The following is a 16,473-nucleotide window of genomic DNA, read 5'->3' as shown; positions in this document are numbered from 1 at the left end:
AAGAACATAACTTTTCTAGTCATTTTCTACCAGTGAGCAGTTTCTTAAAACTATACTTGCTTTTCATCCAGCTTTTGAGCAATTTACTTTTATATAATATCCATATTTTCTTAGTATTCACTCAATTGCTGGAAATCCATGTATGCTCACTTAACAACAATTATACATGTAAAATTATACGTAAAATTATACTCCTCAATGTATAAGAAAGTTTAGCAAGTCTGGAATGAAAATTTTGATGAGTATTATCTTCCAACAGTAATTACGGCAAACACAATAAATAGTAACACTTAAATTTAGGCAAATGCTGCTATTACTCAAAATGTAGTGTTGTATTTTTTGGTGAGCAGTGGTAAGAGTAAAATCAGAAAACAGACCAGTGAATAGGAAGAGCTGATACAAAACAGAATGGGAGATGAATGACTTAATTCAAACAATATCATGATGGATGTGGGAAAGACTTCGTTACATAAAAAACACTCCTAGTTATTGATAATACTAACTGATTAAGTAGTTGAATACTCAAAAAGATATATAACAGACATATGGAATCCTCCTCCTATGGAGTCACAGAAAATCATCTGCTCCTATGCAGTAGGTTGATGTGCATGGACAAAGGAAAGGAGAAGCCTCTCTCATATTTTTCAGCTACAGATGATCTTCAATAACTTTTGGGGCTTGTAAAGAAATAAAAGAATAAAAGGAACAAGAAAAAAAAGTCAAATATTTATCACTGATGTGACAAAACTTTACAAGGAAGGTATCATATTCCAGAAAATTAAAAAAAACTTGCATTAATTCAACATTAGTTAGAATTAAATGCTGTTCTAAATTAAGAATTCTTTATATAAAACAGAACAAATGTTTTTATCATCTAGAATTCTTTTTCATAACAGGTGTAATAATAAATGGGAAAGACATTTAAGCAGGCTGAAAAATTATTAATGGTAATTTTTTATATTTTGTATCACAAAAGAAAAGAACTGAAAGATTCTTCTTTAAAGAGTGCTTTGTGTCATGCATGTAGTTTTTGTTTAGTAATAGTATTTGTCCGTGCGCAATGCTTATGTGTAGAACTTCAAACATATTGCATAAATTCTCATGTTCAACTATCATGATTGATCTTATCATTACCTCCAGTTGTAGAAATGGCAATAATTTAAACTCAAGTTTTTGCTGCTAGTTTGCCTTTGAAAAGATCAAGCTATTAAAATTCTCTTTCTAAAAAAGAACCACTTCTTTGCAGTGAAAAAATTAAGGAACCTGTTACTCCATCTGTAACAGTATTTAGATTCTGCAGCAAAGAAATCTAACAAATCTGGGCAGACTTCTCAAACAGCTGACAGTGAACCATTGAAATAGCTCAGACTCCAGGGTTTGAAATTGTCCTTTGGCTGTACACTGTCTCAACATGTTATAGAGAAATGCAGAACTCCTCTCTCTCAGGGCCTGAGCTGGGATAAGGAGTAAATAAATGTTCTTTAGAGCACTCTTCATCTCAGGAATTTTGTGCAAATCATAAGCAATTCAAAACAGATGTGCCACAAAACCTGAATATTAGATTAAATATTTTATGACTTCATAAAATAGAAGGGAGAAAAATAGAACACCATTCTCTAATAGGATTCTTTAATACACTTCTGAAAAGATGTTCTTCATTTTTTCAAATAATGCAGAGTAGAAAGTACTTTGGACCAGAGTATGTTTCTGTATCCAAATGTCTAGAATGTTCTGTTGTGGGGTGAGAAGTTCCAGACAATTCCAGACACAGTGTCTCCATCAGCACTTATTGTACATACCTGTATAATGTGGCAATTTACCCAGGATGGTGGTAGGGTATACTGTGTCTTCTTGACTGAGTATCTAAAAGGATTTTGCATGAACAACTTCTTACTTCTGGATGCAAACAACAATCACAAGGAAGTTCAGCCCAGACCTCAGTGTCAATGTGCAGCCAGAGTATGCACACCTGTGACTACTCAAAGAACTTGTGAGACAGATTCGCATGAATTTAAAGAATTGTGAATATGAACTAAGACATTTAGTGCCTTGTATCACTGGGTGTATTTAAATTCTTTTCCCTTTTTGATATCTAGTTTCTTCTTGCTTTTTCCAAGCAGATGCTTGTTTCAGACTGGTAATCTGTGAAAAAAAGATCTGGGCCAGAACTCAATGAGGAAAACTAATAGAAAAATGCAGAGCCAAAACAACAGACCATCAGCTTTAATTAGTTATCTTCTTGTTGTAATGTAGTCTGATGTCCAAAAAGAAACTGTATAAGTATTGCTTCTTTATATATCTAAATAATAGCATAAAAATAACTAAAAAATCTATTAGTGACATTCTATTATGTCTTATAATATAAGTAGTTATTACTCCACAACACATCTACTATACTAGTAGACATTAAGCAAACATTAAAAAAAACAGAGAAATTTCAATGGAATGGAAATGAATTACAGGCTGATTTATTTCGTTTATTTTTTTAATCTGCAGTGAATGTTTTAGCCTAATAACAGCAATTACTAAGTTTAGAATTCTTACTGGCCCTGAAAGATACCACAAGAATTTTCCAATAAAAATCTCTTACCACTTTATTCCCCAGCACCAGACCCCAGCAGCCTTGCTCTCAATTTTTGTGACATACTGCTGCATGAGAAAAACTCCAACAATCTTTTCAAAAAAATCTCACTGCTTATGTTAGCTACAACTTTTCAGTACACCAGTTTCTGCCCATGCATTTCACCTACCACAGGCAACTTTTCTGTGATGGAGCTTCTTTCCCAGCATACAGTCTTCTCCAATTTACTCTCACAGGAACTTCTTTTTATACTGTAACCTCCACATAGACAAGAAATACATCAATGTTGATAAAATGTTTTCGATGCAGTGGTTGGTTCCATGTGTGGCATTAGATTCTTCCCATCCCTGCTGGCATTCCTTATACATTCTTTGTAGTTTAAAAGGTAATGATCATTTTTTCACTTCCTCCTCCCCAGTTTTCTCCACATTATATTAATAAGTCTCCATTAGTGGTGCTGAAGTTACCTGTAGATAAAGAAGTATCTTTTTTATTAAATAAGTCTCAGCTGCAGCACAGACCAAAGAATGTGTTCGTCCATTGAAACAGACTAATTACCTTCACAGGATTGTTTAAATGTGCAAATTATATTAATTACTGCATAAAAACATTTGGTCAGGTTGCACCTAAAAAGCATCAAGCATGGAAATGTCAGCTGCAATAGTAAAATAATATATTCAGTTCAGGGAACTCTTTTAGTTCCACATTGCCTTTTTGGCTAACAAATATTGCTGTACTATTCTTAGATGTTTTGCTTACAGAAATATTTCAGAAATTTAGCATTAGCAGCTTCTTTACTTCTCTCGTCTCCCCTGAGGAAAAGTTTGCAGAGAAGAGCATTTGGTAAAGAAGCATTTTCCAATACCTTTCCAGTGGGTTTTACTCCAAGAAGAGAAAGGTTGGTGAAACAATAGCTGCTCTTTTGTCACTGAGAGCAAAGGGTTTTTTTTTCATTCTTTCAATGGTATATAGAAGACCATTGAAATTTGAAGATTGGAGATGTGATTCTCTGCCCTCTAATGTGAAGAAGGCAACAGAGTTCTGAAACCAGAGTGAAATTCCCAAGTGCAGGCACATGAATAATTGAATAACAAGCTGTTTAGAGAATACTGAAGAAGGGACATTCAGGGGGAAAAAAGGAAAAGAGAAAAAAAGAGAGAGAAAAAAAAAGGTAAGTTAGATTTCATTTTTTTATTAATAAAGAAAAAGTTTCATAGAATCATAGAAATCAGTATAAATCGCCAAATGTTGTTTTGGTGTTTTTTTAAGACAAAAATATTGGATTTTATTGTGGGTTTACCTTGGTTGGCTGCCAAGTGCCCACACAACCACTCTCTGACTTCCTCTCCTCAGCAGGATGGGGGAGAAAATAAGATAAAAAATCCCATAGGCTGAGATGAAGACAAGATTATTCACCAATTAACATCACAGCCAACATAAATTTTACTTGAGGAAGATTAATTTATTGCCAATTAAAAATAGACTCAGTTACTCCAAAACTGATGTCTCAGGTTTTAGCTTCTATATTTTTCAGATTCCGTTCTGCTTTAGTGTGTAAGTCTAGGCTTCATACCAGTAAGCTCTACAGAATAGATAGACAAAACAATTCCTCCTCTAGCTGGGGACCCAAGGACATCCAATCCAGATCTCAGGCCCAAGAGCACAAACTGCATGGACTGAAGAGAGAAAACAAGAAGGATGGGACTCCATGGGCTAAAGCTGTATTTGGACAATTAAGTCAAATATGCTAATGGACCAAAACTTATAAAAGTGTGAGACCCCGTGACTGGTCATCCATTTTGTGGCCATTTTGAGTTGTGCTGCCCAAGGTGGATCTATTGAGGCCTCTTAATAAATACCTACTTTATTATTTAGCTCTGTCTAGTCTCTGTTCTAGATCAGCCTTCACAAGGCATCACCATCACAGCCAACATAGATTTTACTTGAAGAAGTTTAATTTATTGCTAATTAAAAATATACTCAGTTACTCAGAAACAAAAGCAAACCAATCCCTTTCCCTCCCACTCCCCTTTTATTCCAGGTTCAAATTTTCTTCCTCATTCCTGACTATTGGACCTCCTCCCCTCGCTGAGCAGTGCATGAGGTGGGGAATGGAAGGGTGGGGTCAGCCCATAGCAGCATAGCAGCTCCTTTGTGTCACTCCTTTCTCCTCTTGCTTTTTCCTGTTCTAGTGTGGCTCTCCAGCAGTTCCAGCTTTCTCCATGACACATCCACCTGCCCTGGCATGGAGTCCTCAGCTGGCTATAATGTGGATCTTCTCTTCCCTGTGGTCCTCCATGGGCTACAGGGGCACAGCTGCCTCACCATGGTCTTCACTAGGAGCTGCAGGAGAGTGTCAGCTCCAGTGCCTGGAGCAGCTCCATCTCCTCCTTCTGCACTGACCTGGGTGTCTGCAGGGTTGTTTGTCTCACATGTCCTCACTCCTCTCTCACACAGCTGCTGTGTAACTCTTTTTACCCTTTCTTAAACATGTCTTGCCCAAGGTGCCACAGAACCTTGTCTTCAGGGCCCAGCTGTGCCCTGCACGGGTGGGTTGGAGACACCTAAATCCAGCTGTGTGCAGCCTGGGGCAGCCCTGGGCAGTCCTCACAGAAGTCCTTGGAGACCCCACTGCCTGTGCCTGGACACCAAACACATTGGTTCTTATAGAAAGCAATTTTGGTTTAATTTGGTTTATTTATAAAACAAAGTAAATAAATCTTAATGCTTTCTCCTCCTGTAGGCTGTGATTGCGAAACCTGACCAATTTAATTAAAAGAGACATTTTCTCAGAAATTCTATTCATCTGGATGAACTCCCATTTCTCCATGAAATACTACTTTTATAAAAAGCGGCCAATTATTAGCAATGCATTATGCCAACCTCTTCAGGCTAACTAAGCTTCTTTAATGACAAAAAAGGATTCTAAAACAATCTGCCACAAAAAATCTAAAATTGAAATAAATATCAGAATTTTCATGCTAATTTAAATATTTAAATGCTATTAAGAAAGACACTATGTTGTTTTTAGCTGGAGTAGTTAATTTCCTTCATAGTGGCTGATATGGGGTTATGTTTGCATTTGTGCTGAACACAGGGTTGATAAAACAGAGATGGTTTTGTTAGTGCTGAGCAGGGCTTACACAAAGCCAAGGCCTTTTCAGCTGTTGGTACTGCCATGCTGGCAAGGGGGCTGGGTGTGTATGGGAGGTTGGGAGGAGCCAGGACAGGTGACCTCAGATGACCAAGGGGACATTCCAGATCATATGACATCATGCTCAGTATGGTGGTCCACAGAATATTCTACCTAATACATGAAATTACTCATGAAAGTAGACAAGAACTCTTTTTTCCACTTTTCAGAGAGCCGAGTGCTAGGTTGTCCATTTTGATGATATTGCTAGAGGAAGGCAAAAATGAGAAATGCCTTGGATATGGGGTTCTGAAAATAATAATTGGGCTTTGGGTGCAACACCGTGTCCCCTGTCTCAGTAAATATCCGCATGCACAGCCCTTGAAAGGGCACATGAAGAACTGGGTTGGCTCTAAGTGCATGCCTTTAAGGAAGAGAGGATAATTATCTCTTTGACTTTAAAAAAATAAAGATACAATAACAATAGTACATATTATAATTAATAATGATCACTTTCAGAATACCTTACAGCTTCGAAGTGTGAAACCATTGAAACCATCAAGTAATTAATGTTTACTTAGTGAAATTAACATAATTCAATATGCAAAGATGCTGAAACAACAGAGGAGTTTTAAAACACACAAGCTAAATCCCTGAGCCTACCTGAGAAGCTGCACAACTTTGTACTATCCTTGATGTGCTATGTAAGCTGACTGTCCAACAGCAGCAGAGTAGACTAGTGGAATAAATCATTTCAAAAAAAAAATAGTCTCAAATGCAATCCAGGCTTTTAGATGGTTCTCCAGAGGGTCAAAATCACACACCTTGATGTTCAAGCTACTTATGCTACTAATAAGTAGGAAAGAATTTACCAGACATTAAGATCTTGTCTTTTTTTTCCCTTGTAAGCAGCATTTTATTGCTAATTGTTTCTTAACATCTTATTCACAGTATGATTCTGCATTTTTATACACTTAGAAGTTCCATTGACTTAAACAGGAGTAGTGAGTGCACAAGGAATGGAGAATAGGGCCTTTGAAGTTCAGTATCATTATTTAGATTTTAGGCATGCCTGGAGACAGCACTCTAGATTAATAAAATGCTTTGCTTCAATTAGATCTGTGTCTCCTGCATCCCTCCCCAATTCCCTCTGCCCTTGTTTAACATACTCCCTTATCCCTTCACATTATCCAGACAGGTGCTCTCTGCTACCAAAGTGTTGCAAGTTTCACAGAGATGATTCAGTGTGGGGAGGCATGGTATATATATTGGTTTCTTGGCTGTGATGTGTGAAGGGAGAATGTATGAGTCTGTATATGGGTCTGATTTGTTCTCCCTGAATATATTGTTTCAGAGATTCTTTAAAAATATCTCTAACAAAAATAACCTTAAAATATCTTTTAAACATACATATTCACTTCTCTCTCTTGCAAGCACATTTTCACAATCTAGTACAGAAAATTTAAATCAAAGCCATATTACTTCTAGCTGATTAATTCTGGGGGAGAGGGAAGAAAATATAAAGAAAAAATATGTATTCTTTAATATATATGAACTCATATTTATGCCATGATTTTCTCTCATTTTCCACTGTATTAAGTTCCCTCATTCAGATTTCCTTGAAAGAGACTTAGGAGCATAATGCAATGGCCACTGAAAACTGACACATTCTGCAAAGTGGGGCCAGAAAATTATAAGTTTCACATTGAGTTCAATGGGAAAGTCATAAGGCCCTGCTCCTTCTCCCTTGGGGTATTTTCCTGTTTTATTGTCAGTACTATAATGGGCAATCAGTTCCTGAAATGGTGCCCTGCTGTCTAGATGAAGCATTTATAGGGTTTTTAAGCAGTCCATTTTAACACTGCAGAATAAAAAAAGTCAGCTCTTGTAAGTTCAGATTTTAGGGTTCTGATCCTGCACTGAACCATCAGCAAACCTCCTGCCCACTTGGAATTCAGAGCAGGATAAGTGTCTTGATTTCCACATTTTCTGCTGCAATTCAGACCTTTATTTATCATAGCTGGAAACAACACTACAAATAAAAATGGTTCTAAAATCCAAGTGTCTGTCCCTTTTAAAAGTAAAGTTCCCTAGATTTATGCACATATATTTACATAGTAATCCTCTGAATGGAGAAACATCTCCTAATGAATTAGGGGATTACTACAAAAATATATAAATCATCACGGATGTTTTCCATGAAGAAACATTTAAAAAAAAAAAGTTCAAAACTCAAAGGAAAAAAGTCTGTTTAAGTGCTTAATATCACAGGCCAAATCTAAAAAAGAACTAGAACTTATGGGCCAAATTCAAGATAAGAATTAGGCCTAAAATGAAACAGAGGGATCACTTAAGGTTAGTCTAAATTAAGATTTGGAAGCCCAAACTTGACTACAGCCTAGATCATTATCTAGGTCATCTCTTTTCAGCATTTGTTAATCCTTACTATACCTAAATCTATGAAATACCTTCTTGTGAGGCTTAAAGTTTACTACTGCTAAAAGTGGCCATACTTGTTCAGCCCTGGCTATTGTATGCCCATTGACCAGAAAAAGTCCAGGTTTTATCAGGGGATAGTAAGTCAGTCAGAGCTGTCTACTTCTCCAGAAAAGTCTGAAAATGCTGCTATGTTGTTTGTTGGTGGAGTTTTTTGTTTTTGTTTTGTTTGGGCTTTTTTTGGGGGGGTGTTTGTTCAGCTGTTTTTTGGGGTTTTGAGGGGGGAGGAGGGGCGTGTTTTCTTTTTTTTACATAAATTTTACAGCAGTCACAGGAAAGAGGATGTTCCACCTGCCTGCAGATGTAGGACCTCCATGAAGCAAGAGGCAGGGTATTAGAACAGATAGAAAGTTTATGGGTAACTCCCTCCTAGTTTTTAGCTGGAAGAATTAAATATTATGTTTTTCAGGTCTTTATTTCTAAAACTATTGTCCTCACAACAAAATGGCATAGGCAATACATTTCTATTGACATAGAGAAATGCTATGTCAGAATTTCTGTCCCAGTCGATGGACAGTCAGAAAGGTATTTTCTGGTTACAACAGCTTAATTGCAAGAGCCAAAGCAAACATTTTTCAGCAACTGTCCTCACCAAATTGTTGATGATGTCTCAGGTGGTCACAAAGGTTAGCAATTTAGACCACTGTTGTATGGAGGAGGAATCAATTGCTTCAAGATTTAAAAATCTCTTTAGTAGACCAATGGTTTAACTGCCAGCCTACAGTTCAAAAGACAGGAAGTGCAATTTATCACTTTTAAAATCATTCCCTTTGGTGTTTATTCCCCCAAGGTGCGTAGGCTCTCAAAATCAGCATCTCACTCTTTTAATCTAAATTCTTTAATATCAGAACAAGAATTTATTCATGGGAGCTAGCTACTTACGCTCAACTGAATGACATATATCTGAGTTCACTATATCCTTTTCATTCTGGGCTCAATTAACCTTGACTCATATAAAGTAAAATAAAAAAGAAGGATAACAGCATGAGCAGAACAGAATTTTCTGTGAAGACTGGTTATTTTTTTAAACATACATTGAAAGACTGAGGACATACTTCCATAGATAGATGTAAAGATGCATATGGCATCTATCCCAAATTTTACCTGTCTGGCTATATGTTCACTCCAGTGCTAAGGCTGGGTGGTGGCATTAACGTGGCACCAAGACGAAGTTAACCAGGAATTAGGAGACTCCTGAGAAAAAGAGAGTGTTAGCAACTTTGCAATTTTGAAAGGTCTGAGACTATTTCAGACACTCCCTCAGCCTCAATGAATAGCTCTATTCAGTAGCAGGTGATTATCCTTAAGAGCAAGACCTATGTACACAGACAGAGCTAGTAGAGACACCCTACTGTGAGTGGTTTTTTGGCAAGCATCACCAGAGACTTTGGCAGCCTCTCTTCCTTTAAAGTGCTACTGTGCTTTTGCATGGCTGCATTCTTCATGCAAACAAATACCAATGCCAACCCTAAGAACATGAAGAACTGATAATAATTATTGTTTTCACTGCTGGATAGCAGAGAACAACTGTAACATCGAGAAATATCATGCTCTCTGAGCTTTTTATTTTTTTAGAAAATATATTTATTTCCTTAAGCTTAAGTATTAAAATCCAACTATCTGACAACACATTTGAATTGTGTTTTCATTATATGCATGTACATTTTGAAATGGATTACCATTTTTAATTATAGCCCCATGTGGTTATCTGAAAAGAGTAATTAGTAGCTTCCAATAAAGGTTTTATGTTAATGCTTGTGAAATAATGTATTAGACAATTTTAGAACAAAATAAAATAAACTAAAATGTGGAATGTCTTAAATATGACAACATTTGAGTCCAAACAAAATGTATTTTTTATTCAGTATTTTCTACTCCATGCCATGCTTGACAAAGTACTTTCAGTAGATATACATACCTATAATTTCAAAGCTGGAAAATATTTACTTGCTTGGATTGAAAATATTCCGGTACAGTATTTCTAGTACTCACTTAACCTAGCCTCCTCTGGACTACTTAGTGAAGTTTTAATTCTGAGAAAAAGGAGAAAGTAAGTACCAAATTGTGTTGAAGAAAAGACATGAAAGAGAAAGAAATGTAAACAGAGATACAAAAGGGCAACAGGTTTTACAAATTAGGGGCAACACACCAAGTTGGATGGCGATTTGAGCAACTGGTCTAGGGGAAGGTGTCCCTGCCCACAGCAGGGGAGTTGGAACCAGATTAACTGTAAAGTCCCTTCTAATCCAAATGATTATATGATTCTACGATTACCTATTCACAAGTTAGCAGTGAAAACTATTTCCAAGTTTTGTAGCAATGCTCTATCATTTGCATGCAACATAATACGCTGTGTAAAAAATCACTTAGGGTAGGTGTCTGCCTTACTTCAACTAGTGTTAACAAGTGTTGAGGTGGGAATAAGCAGGGTTTATTGCTTGTCCACTTGCCTACAGGCAGCAGCTCTTTGAAACATATTCTCTTTTTGAAACTTGTTGTTCCAAATCAGGGAACAATAAGATTTGTTCACAAGAGGAAAAAGTCCCCTACCTCTAAAAGATAAAATGTTCATGGCAAGATGACTCCAAAGAATTTCTCTGAGACACTGACAATTTGGGCTGGCCTGAAGGCTTTGCTCTGTTGAACAAACACAATTCATTCTGTCTTGTGAGGAATGCCACAGTGAGTATGAAGGGAACAGTGAAGTTTCTGCTGGGTAAGCGGAGAGATTCTGTCTCCTAGAGTTCTGGGTTGTGATACAGGAACAGTTAAGGCTGCCAAAAATATATGTGTTAATGACTAGTCTTAATTTCAAGATCTCAGCAGCAAATGACTCACCTCATGCATGACAGTACTTCCTAACCTCTTGATACTGGCTTGATGTTAGACAGACTAGAGATCTATTGGAGAGAAATGTTATTGCAGAGCTCTGAATTATACATATTCAAGATGCACCAAGGCTGTGTAGGTGGAAGATGTCACTTCTACTGGCTGTGTCTTCATTACTGAAATTCAAACATTAACTCTTTTTGACTCCAAGTCTCTTGTTTACAAATGAATAATGAGAGCTCTAATTTGATAATTAATTCTTACTCCATGTATTTTTTACTGCATCTTTTGTTTACTTGTAGTTGGCATACAGGGGTTTCCTGGTCTAAAGAAGGCGAAGGGAGAAGGATACACAACCAGTGACAGATTACCTAACCACTATTTATATTCATTTCTGGTGATTTTCTCCTACAGGGAATTAGCACATATGTGTTTACTTTTTATTACAGTTTTAAATTATTTGGGCCAGCAGATGGAAAGCAAAAGAGGATAGTGATAATTTCTATCAGTGTTCCTCTTCTTACCCCTTTGTGTCCAGCACATGATCTGTGGTTTTTTATTTGTCTTCAACAATCTATACATCAAATATTTATATTCCTAATTCTTTTACCCTAATAGAGGAATTCAATTTGTATTTCCTAGGAAATTCTACTTCTTCAAGAAAAGAAGAATCTCAAGACTCCCAAGTCATCTGCTTCTCAGAAAAAAGAAACCTGCAAAATGTCAGAATATAAGAATATTTTCAGCAGTTTGTAGGATTTAAATACAAATCAAAATTTTAAACTTAGGGATCCTTGTATGGAGACATTACTATTTATCTGTTTCTACTGTTTCTACTGAAGTAATTTTACCTGTTACATAATAGGTTTGTAATTGCTTCATGAGGGACTGTTGTTCCCCGATGGACTATTAGAGCTAGTTCATGCTTCTTTTTTTTCTTTTGCATCTGATTTAGCTACTACTTTATTGCCCTCTAAGATAATGACATTGCACTTGATACAACTATTTTTTATTCTCCTTCAACACTGTAGTTATCCACAATATTCTATTTTTCTCAGATAACAATCTTCCATTGAACTGGTAATCCCTCACAATGCTGTTTATGATGTTTCTATCAAGGTCCTCAATGGAATACCAATACATTTCCCATCAATGATGTTCCTGGATCTTCATACTTTTCCTTCTAATGTAAACTCTTTTTTCTAAAGCATGAATCTCTGTTGTTCTGACTCACAGAAGTATTTTCAGACAATGATCCAAATTGCAGAAGAGATTGTCTTGAGGAAAAAAACCCTCTTCAGATGTGCAAAGATGTGGCAGCTCTGATACACCACTGCCTGGATGTCACAGAGAGACCCTGTTTATTTAGTTGTACCTGACACAAATTTAGCAGCTTATGAAAGGAAGAAAATATAACCTTTTCCTTTTTTCTTCTTTTTAAATAAAAGTTACAAACCCCCATGAACAATATTTGTAAATTTAATGACTTTGCAATGGATTGATAGAAGCCTTAGGGATTAGAAAGTATATCTATGTTAGGAAGCAATATAGTGCAATAGGGATCAGTCTGTGGAGTGAAACCATTAATTCAAGCAATCTGCAGTACAAACATTTCAGATGGGGTACTTTAGAAAAGCTGCAGACTGTTCTTACTTGCATCCCCTGAAGTGCAGGGGTGTGCTACTATGGCACAATTTTTCAGCTGTCTTCAATGTACCCCATATCAGGGATTAAAATGTATTCTTCATCCATCCTTTAATAATTACAAAGACTGACAAAAATACAGGGTGAAATAGCTCCCTAGAGATAAAGTGGTGTACTATGTACTGACTTTGACATATAATGAGAGACATCAGAGTAAATCAGTGTCTACAAACTCTTCATTTTTTACTAGAGATGTACCAGCAAAACCCACAACTCTTACGATATCCCATAAAAACAATTGTCTTTGGATTTGTGTTAGCTACTTATACAAGTGAGAAGCCCTAAAATATCTCACACAGAGTTTTATATATTTTATTTTATATATTTATATTTTCAATATTTTTTATTTGACATCTTTCATATAATTACTAACTTGTTTAAATATTACTGTGCTATTGCCTGAGGTAAATGCAGTAGAAAATCACTATGTTCAATGTTATTGTCTTACAGTTTCATCCCCTCTGTCAAACTGAGAACTTCCGTTAATTCTGCAGGGGAATTTTTATTTCATTTTCTTGTTCATTCTAATGTGGATGAATAAATTGCTGGCTATCTACTTACAGATATAGAATATTTCCTGTGTCAGTTAGCCAAGCTTAAAATGGATCTGTGCACTTTTGTCATTGTCACAGAAAGGTTTTTTTTCCCCTACTGCACAATAATGAAATATAGAAAAAATACACATTAACTTTTTTCAAAAATTTATTTAAATGATTGATAGTCAAATCAACTGCTGTTCATTCTAAGGCAGGTTCTCAAACTTAATACAAACTAACTTTAGGAAAGAACTGAGACATACTTAAATCAGACTTTTTCTTCAGAAGAGCTTGGAGTGAATTCAAAAAGATGGGTGCCAAGCAAGAATTCTACACTTACATACAACATCTGTGGAAGAATGCAGTACAGTGCTTGAAGTACTCAATAGCAGGAGGAACTGGGCACTGACTTCCCTACCCAATTTACATTAAAGTGCCATTAGATTAAAAAAGTTATGGTGATGGCAAGAGTATGGACCAGAATGCAAATCTGACTCTTCTCTACTCAGTGCAGTGCCTTAGGGAGTAGGAGAACTAGGTTTTATTGCAAATCTCCAGCTGTTGTGACAATTGCTCCAAACATTGATCTAGTCATATGAAAGGCAGACTCCTACATGAGGTCCAGCCTCATGTAGGCAGTTAAGTGTGTCTCAGAGTTACCTTCTCAAATTGGAAGAGAAAGGGTGTTCAGACATCTATTTTTATAATTTGAAGTTGACTGATCTTGAAATCTTTCTGTTTAATACTTCAGTATCTATATGTTCTGTACTTAGGTGTCTAATTCAGTAAAATTCAGTTCCTGGGATATAGCAAATGACATGTGCACACAAGCTTTCCTTTGGAGCTTATTCTTAGGCTACAACTACTGCTTTAGGTATCCATGTGGGAAGGTTTTGTACCACTGACATTTGCAAATCTCTGATACCACTTAGGAGGTGACTAACATTTCCACTGGTAATTTCCCACTTATAACTAAGCTCTTGCCGGAGGCCATGCATATTAACACCAAACTTCTCACAGCATTAAACTGGTAGGTGTCTTGATAATTAGATTAAAATTTCATAAAACAGAGACTACTTGATGTGCTTCACAGCAAAGCCTGAAACACATTCTGAGTATTTCAGATATACTGGAATATCTACAAAAACTTTGGCAGGACCCCAAATCAGCCAAATCTTTGAGGAGGACCAGTCTAGATCTTCCTGCTAGACTGACCTCTCTGAAAGAAACTGAAAATAGAGGCTTCATCAATTCTTTCAAATAGGATAGCTAAAATTTTGGACAGAAAGACTCAAAATTACTAGGATGATTAAAAAAAATGTTTAATTAATAATTAACTTAAAAACTAAACCATTTTCCCCCACTTTGATTCCTCCATGATCTTAAAGGTAGGTCCTTGCTTCTGTATTTTATTTCAGTCATTCTGGAAGCTTTCCAGCTGGAGCAAATGGCACAGTCCTCTGTAGTTAGTAGGGACACTGCTTCTATCATCCCTGAAGCCTCTAACAATGCTTTCAGTATTCCTGACCTGCAGGATACCAATTCATCGCTGTAACTCTCACTGTCTCCTACTTCTCTCTCACCGTTGGCAAACCCCTGCCCTTCCTACCTCTGTGCTTACTCACAGTGCTATCCAGAAAAATCTAAAATCTCCTACAGAGATCCACATGGACCACTCGTTTTTAAGGAATAGAAACATAATTTTGAAAAGTTAATTAATAGAAAATAAGGACAAAAAAAACTAAAAAGAAAATCCTCTGAAGAATTTACAATTGTTAACCTTATTCTACAAAAATAATCTAAACAGAAGGCAAGTAAACTTCTGGGTCATCTCATTTCTTCATGGTGCTCTTACATACCAACTCCTAGTTCAATGTGCTGGCAGTTTTCCATTCCAGGCCTATAACCCAATGCACCCTTAGACTGCAGAGCAAGGATAGCATCTAATTCTGCAACACTGCAGCAGTAATCAAGGGCTGCAGTATTAATCTGTAAAACTACTACTCTCTTTAAAAGGATGCCCAGAGTCCTAAAGTGTCTAACGAAAGATTACCTCCATGGCTACAGAAATTGAGACACAAATTATACAAAGCTTAATATTTGAATCTATATTCAAACCAGGGGCTTTTTGTTTCTTTGTTTGCTAGCTTGTTTGTTTTTCAAGTTTAGTTCTGCCAACAGCAGTTACAGGATTAGTTTCATAAAGGGAATTTGAAACCATATTTGATTTCATATGGGCATTATTTGATTTCATAGCAGCAATGAGGAAAAAGGATTCTGTGCAGAAATGTTTATTCATTGGTATTCACCTCTTAAAGCTTTCTGTACTCTGTGATAATATGACCTTTGTATTTTCTATTGATCACCAGACTTGTATTCAATATAATACTTTATTTAAATAATAATGTATTAAGTCATATAAGTATAGCGTATGTTAACTTTCATTCCCTTTGTTTCTTAACTTATACTAAATTGTTTAGATTTGGGAGAAAAAAGTGAAATATGTCCTTGAAAACTTGTAACTAGATCTTTATAAATATTACAAAAACAATAATTTTGCATCAGTATGGTGAACAAGTAGCAAAGTGCCTGAAGAATATAAATTGAATGCTCTCTAGAAGAATTGGTAAAGGTTAAAATTCATCATTTTAACTGATAGGCTTTCTTTGGGAAATAACTGATGTAGTGAATACAAAATGCTATGATAATTTTGTGTTTCTGCTTAGTGTTTTTTTCTCTTGAAAAATAGTATATCTTCAATAATAAAGCACATATTTTTTCATTCATTCTATAGCTAAAGTTTCCAACAGTGCCTGTCTTCATACACAACTCATAGATTTTTTTCACTTTAAGTGGAATCTTTTTATCTGAATGGAGTGAACTCTTCTGTCTAGGAAAGGAGAGGTTGCACTCCTATAGGAAATACAGTCATTCAGATCATTTTAGGAAAAAAATTTAACCTAGATGCGGTATGAAGACTGGTTGCTAAATACCACATTTACTACCACAGTTTCCATAGTGATTTTCAGACTATAGCAGGCTGGAGGCTAAACTAGAAAAATAGGCATAAATACAATTTATGGTAGAAATAACGACAGTATTTAGGAGCATCTGTTTGTCCCAGGCACTGCACCAATGCCAGTAACAGATAACTTTTCAGAGTCCTACTATCTACTAAGTGAAGCAGAAAGGCA

General features: G+C 36.1%; 1 long non-coding RNA gene across 3 annotated transcripts in view; it reads right to left on the bottom strand.

The window, feature by feature from the left end:
* LOC135293951 (uncharacterized) overlaps positions 1 to 16,473 on the bottom strand; it is a 71,018-nt gene that overhangs the window by 36,004 nt on the left and 18,541 nt on the right. For 2 of the 3 annotated variants that reach the window (XR_010356073.1, XR_010356074.1), the window contains exons 2-3: positions 9,315 to 9,404; positions 2,751 to 3,048 (exon numbers count right to left, since the gene is read on the bottom strand). This is a non-coding gene — a long non-coding RNA (uncharacterized LOC135293951). Of the gene's footprint in view, positions 1 to 2,208; positions 3,049 to 9,314; positions 9,405 to 16,473 lie in introns of those variants that run through there. The other variant, XR_010356072.1, reaches the window with a different exon arrangement.

This window comes from Passer domesticus, chromosome 2, assembly GCF_036417665.1.
Source record: "Passer domesticus isolate bPasDom1 chromosome 2, bPasDom1.hap1, whole genome shotgun sequence".
NCBI classification, from domain to species: domain Eukaryota; kingdom Metazoa; phylum Chordata; class Aves; order Passeriformes; family Passeridae; genus Passer; species Passer domesticus.
This window is presented reverse-complemented; position numbering and strand designations above follow the sequence as displayed.